The following is a 6,129-nucleotide window of genomic DNA, read 5'->3' as shown; positions in this document are numbered from 1 at the left end:
AAATGTTTTGTTGAACATTAAATGGAATCTTACATGTACTGCCCTCAAATAGAAGCCCAACACCTATCTAATTACACCTTTCATTTAATAGCCTAGAATAGTACCCTAATATCTACCTAGTTATGATTTACATTCATGCAATAGCTTAGACTAGCACTCCAATATCTATCTAACTATGACTTACATGTACTAGCCTATAATAGCACTCCAATATCCACTTAGCTGTGACCTGATATTAATGACAGGTATTTTGACTATTTCTCAATATGCTTCTAACCCTAAAAGAAATATTAACTAGTACTTTGTATATACCTGCCCAGTTCCCAGTTTTCAAGATTAGGATAAGCGACAGAAAGCAATGATCTAGATTATTAGGTAAAAGCACTTGCCATACAATGCTGACAACCTATTTTAATCCATGTGGTAAAGTCAAATGGGTGGCTATCATCTGTAATATCAACTTATCATTTTAAGGAGAAAAGGAGAATGTACTTTAAGCACTTGTGTGTAGTATAGAAACAGAAGCAATAAAGAGATCCTGCTTCATAAACAGGATTGATGAAAGAACTGACAAATATTCCCATTGATCTCTATACATGTGCTGTGGCACATGTCTGTCTCCATGTGTGTGCATACACATGCACTAATACACACATACACATATACATGGACGGACACACACACATTATGTGTTGGGTTAGAGCTGTATTAGCAGGTGAGCACATTTGCTGAACAAGCATAAGGATATGAGTTTGGATTATGTCACATATGTTAAATATTGAGATCCTATGAACCTCACAACTGAAGCAGAGGCAGAAACAGAAGGATCACTAGAGCTTGCTGGCTATTAGTCTCTCTGCTGGTGCATTGGTAGACTCTATCACAATGGCATAAGGCAGTGTTGTAGTTAGGATTTCTATTATTGTGAATAGATATAAAGATCCTGGCAACTTTTATGAAAGAAAACATTTAATTGAGGGCTGGTTTACAGTTCAGATGTTTACTCCATTGTCATCATTGTAGGAAGCATACAACCAGACATGATGCCGGAGAACTAGCTGAGAATTCTACATCCAGCACCTAAGGCAGCAGAAAGAGAAAGTGACAGTGGGACTGGCTTGAGGATCTGAAAACTGAAATGTTTCTCTCAGTGACACACTTGCTTCAGTAGGGCCACATCTACTCCAAAGACGACACATCCATTAACAGTTCCACTCTCTATGAGCCTATAGGGGGGCCATTTTCATTCAAATCACCACAGTTGGATCATGAAAAAGAATGATACACCATGTTCTCCTGGATCCTCCACTTGTACACACACACACACACACACACACTCACACATACGGGCATCCATCACTCATACACAGACCACATACACATGCACACAAACAAACACAATAAATAAATATACAAATAAAACAAATGATTAAACATTTGAAAGTGTTCTGAAAAGTGTGCCCGAGTTAAGAAAGATATACAAAAGTGAAACACTTGAAAGGTAAGTTTAATTAGACAAATTCAAGTTGCAAGAAAATTATCACACCTAGAAGACACTGTCAGAAGAGCATATCAAGTCAGATATAATGACCAATATTGTAGGACTAAGAGGAATCTGGATGTCTCGAAAAGATCAGGGAGGGAAGAGAGCTAACTTCAATTTTGGTATGGAAGAGTATATTAAAATCTGAATTTTTATGATAGCCATAGAAAATCATTTAACAGGTTTCACCAAGGTGATTAACATTAATAATTGTGTTTTCAATAGATGTCTTGGCTACTGTTTACAGACATTTCTGGCAAAGTGGAAGTGATTCTATTGAAAATGTTGAAATTACTATGGCATGTGCAACTAAGACCTATGTAGTGGTTAGAATGAAAATATCCTCCTTGGGCTCATATGTTTGAGTATTTGCTTCCCAATTGGTGAAAATGTTTGGGAAGGATTAAGGAGTGTGATCTTGTTGAAGGAGGTCTGTAAATTGGGGTGAGCATTGAAGTTTCAGAGTTTCAAGCCATTCATTGTTAGCTCTCTGCTTTGTGCTTATGGATCTAGGTATGAACTCTCTGCTTCTGGTCCAGTGACATGCATATCTTATTACTACCATGTTCTTCAACATAATGACCATGAACTCTAACTCTTTGTAACTGTTAGCCCCAGATTAAGTGCTTTCTTTTATAAGTTGCCTTGGTCATGAAACTAAAATTTAAACAGAACTAAGGCAAAATATGAAAGAAGATGAACACACAGGACATTGTATTGATGAGATTTAAAGGGTTAAGGAGAAATGGAGATTTGGGAGTTTAAAACTCAGTCAATATTTTGTTGTTTCCCTTAGCTGGCAACCATAGAAACACTAAATGACCATATTTAGAACACATAATGTACAGCTTTAAAAATCTCTGTGTGTGTGCATGTGTGTGAGCTCAGATACATGTTCAAGTATATCAGAGGACAAGTTCATGTGTTGGCTTTATCTTTTATCATCCTTATGACAAAGTCTCTCTTGTCTTTCACTGACTATGTCAGCCAGCAGAGCTCTTTTCTGTGTTTCCCAAGATCCTACTATTTCTGTTTCCCATATCCCATGTATTTCTTTTGAAACATGAGAATACAAACATATGTGCTACTTTGTCCTTCTACTTTGTCTATTTTTTACTTAGATTCCAAACTGAGGTAACCAGACATGCAAGAATTTTACCCACTGAGCCACTTCCACAGCCATTACTGTTATTTTTCTGGAGACTCCGTATATCAGAAGAATAGCTGAGTATGTAGCCTCCAGCTTGGAGAAAGGATGGTTTTCCCAACAATTTAAATTTCATTATTAAAATCATGGAAATTTGAGACTTTACCTAGATAACAACTACAGATAGAAAATAAGACAACATGAAATTAAGTCTTGAGGAGCTCCAAAATAAATGATCATGATAGGCCCCTGTTTATAAATACATCATAGCACCAGTAATAGTGTCAGGCCTTGGGGCCTCCCTGTGATCTGGATCCCAATTTAGGCCTATCACTGGATCTCCTTTTCCTGATTCTTTTCTCCATTTTTGTTCCCGTAGTTCTTTCAGACTGGAATAATTCTGGTTTAGAGTTTTTGACTGTGGGATGGCAACCCCATCCCTCCATTTGATGCCCTGTCTTTCTACTGGAGGTGGACTCTACAAGTTCCCTCTCAATACCTGATCATATTCCCTTCTTCCACCCCTGTCACCTTTCCAGCCCAGGTCCCTCCTCCTGTCCTCTCCCTTCCTGAGATTGCTTTTTGCTCCCTCCCAAGTGGGATTGAAACATCCTCACTTAGGCCCTTCAGCTTGTTAGCTTTATTGATTTCTGTGGATTGTATCCTGGGAGTTTGTACTTTTTTGGCTAAACTGTACTCTGAAAGGCCTAACATACAGTTGAAAGTGTCAAATGCAGATATTTATACCTAACCAATAGACAGAAGCTGATGACTGTTGTGATTGAATTAGGAAAAAGCAGGAACAAGCTGAGGAGGTCAATCCTATAGGAAGACCAGCAGTCTCAACTAACCTGCACACCCAAGATCTCTCAGAAACTGAGTCACCAACAAGGCTGATATGAGGCTACCAACACATATTGAGGAGTTCCAGGTCTGGTCTAAGTCAAAGAAGATGCACTTAACCCTCGAGATACTTGTGGCCTCAGGGAATGGGAAGGTCTGTTGGAATTGGGGTCAGGGTGGGAACATCTTCTTGGAGATAGGAGGCATGGAAATTGGAACAGTTGGAGGGTGGACTGGGAGGGTGATAAAGTCTATACTATAAAAAAAAGATTAAAAAATATTTTAAAAAAGCCATGAGAAATGTCTCAAGATCAGAGAATTAAGTGTGTAAAGGGTTTATCAGCAAAGTCATGGGGAATAATGAGTGCTGAGAAAAAAGGAGAACAGTTATAGAGTAGCTAGAGTTAAAGACAACAGGCAAGTGTCAGTTCTGGTAATGAGGGACACAAATACTGAGAAGTATTTAGTGGGATGGCTTGTTGTAAGTTGGTATATGAAAATACACCACCTCTAGGTAGGTGGGTCAGCCTTGCAAGCATGAGAACCAAAATTTGATCATTAGAATTTCTTTTTTTTACTCTTTCACAACAGATTTTATTGGAGCAGAGTATACACATTCCAATTCTTATCACACGTACCCCCAAAGAGCCATATATGGTGTTCACGTACTCAAACGCTGAAGAGTCACATTGTGTTTATGTATGCAAATGAAGAGCTACACATTGTTTTTCTTTGAACTTATTCCAGTGATGTTCCAGTCTCAAACTTGGCAAGTTTCCCTAAGACTTCTCATAATAACCAAATGCTCAGAATCCTCAGTTTCACCAATTCACAATTTTATGCCACACACAGAACGCACTCAAAATTTTCATCTTTCACAGTGTATTATCACAACTGTTAGGAAAATGACCTGCTGTGACCACAGACATCACAGTTCTGATAGGGCAAGGACCAAAGACTGGCTTTCTTACAAAACGGTTCTTCTAGAAACATGGTACCAGATATAACTGAAAATATTCCAGACACAAATGCACAACTGAGACTCCAAATTGCCATTTAGTATGCTTTGTATTGAAGGATATAAAACTAGCCCCCTCTACAGAATGTTATGGTGACCCCCGGGACAGTCACAGCCTCTCCTGATTCAGTATCCTGCTATTTTCTGGTTGTACAAAAAATAAACAACCAGCAAATGATTTAACCTCTTAAAAAAACCATTTACACTTAAACAATGGGATGAGGTGGGCTTCCCTCACCTTTTAAAAATGTTTCTAGAGCTACTAAAAAAATTTTCATTTACAAAATAGTTGATAAAAATATGCCTCTGGATTGTACAAGAAGGGAGGCAGGGACCACTGACAGACATGATGGATGCTTAGTTGGACTTGGTTTCTTTCTCTTCTTCAGAGGCTGGACTCTGGTTTTCCGTCTCTCCATTTTCTGCAGACAGATCTGTAGCTTGTTGGTCAGCCACTTCAGCCTGTTTGCCCTTCGTTCCCCTCTTCCCTTTTATCTGCACTTTTTTGTCTGCTGCTTTATCCTTTCCCGAGGCCTCTTTTGGCTTTGAGTCCACCTTGGCAGGGCAGGCTTGGCCAACAGCCTCGCGGAGAGGCATTTGGGCTCCGCTTTCGCAGCTCCATCTTTACTAACCTTCCTCTTGGGCATCGTGGCCGTGCGGGGTGGGAGACTCGTGCGACGCTGGATCTGTCACAGAGCTTCACTGCCTAGCTGCCACCAGACGAACTGCTGTGACCCGTCACGGGGGTGGTGGGAGAACCCGATCATTAGAATTTTTAGGAAAAAAAGGAAAGAATGCTGAGCCTAGTGTTAGGCATCTGTTATCCCAGACCTAGAAAAGCAGAAACAGGAGGATCTTGGGGTTCAGTGGCCAGTCAGCAAGCCTAGGCTACTTGACCAGCTTCAGGGAGGCCACTCAAATCCTTTGTTTTCAGAACTGGAATATAGCCATGTGATACTATATCATGCATTATTAAATGTGAGTGCTATGGGTCAACTTCTGTTTCTGTGTTTGCACAGAAAATATTTCACCTATTGAACCATGACCCCACCAGGTATTTTATTTTAAAACTATCTCCTTATAGAAAAAAAAAAGGCATTCATGACTGGGTGCACATTCAGTGCCAGACATGGTTTCATATATCAACTTCTGTGATCCATTCATCTCTGTCATAGAACATCATATCTCTCCTTTTTTGTTGGATATTTTATTTATTTATTTACATTTCAGATGTTATCCCCTTTCCCCACCCCCCTTATAAAACCCTTATCCAATCCCTCCTCCTTCTTTTTGCTTTTATACCATTTTAATTACATGCAAGTATTAATATTAGTTCTAGGTTGAAGAACTAACTAGCAATACAATAGATGCAAATGGCCAAGGGACTAGCAAGACAATAAACATGAATACTCAAAGAACAAACAAGGCAATAAACAAAGTTCTGTGATCACTCCTGTGATCACTATTTCTAAGGACTTATCAAGAAGACCAAAATATCTGAGCCTACTTCCCTGTCCTACCCCAAAGTCATTTTCATGCCTGAAGCCTACTTCTTTGTTCTAGTCTAAGATTTAGATT

At 39.3% G+C, this 6,129-nt stretch overlaps 1 pseudogene; it reads right to left on the bottom strand.

Moving 5' to 3' along the window:
- Positions 1 to 4,908: 4,908 nt before the first annotated feature.
- Positions 4,909 to 5,198, bottom strand: LOC114626433 (annotated as a pseudogene).
- Between the last annotated feature and the right edge of the window lie 931 nt (positions 5,199 to 6,129).

This window comes from Grammomys surdaster, unplaced genomic scaffold, assembly GCF_004785775.1.
Source record: "Grammomys surdaster isolate TR1022 unplaced genomic scaffold, NIH_TR_1.0 235, whole genome shotgun sequence".
In the NCBI taxonomy this organism is placed as follows: domain Eukaryota; kingdom Metazoa; phylum Chordata; class Mammalia; order Rodentia; family Muridae; genus Grammomys; species Grammomys surdaster.
The sequence above is the reverse complement of the archived record's forward strand: the minus strand, read 5'-3'. Positions and strand labels throughout refer to the sequence as shown.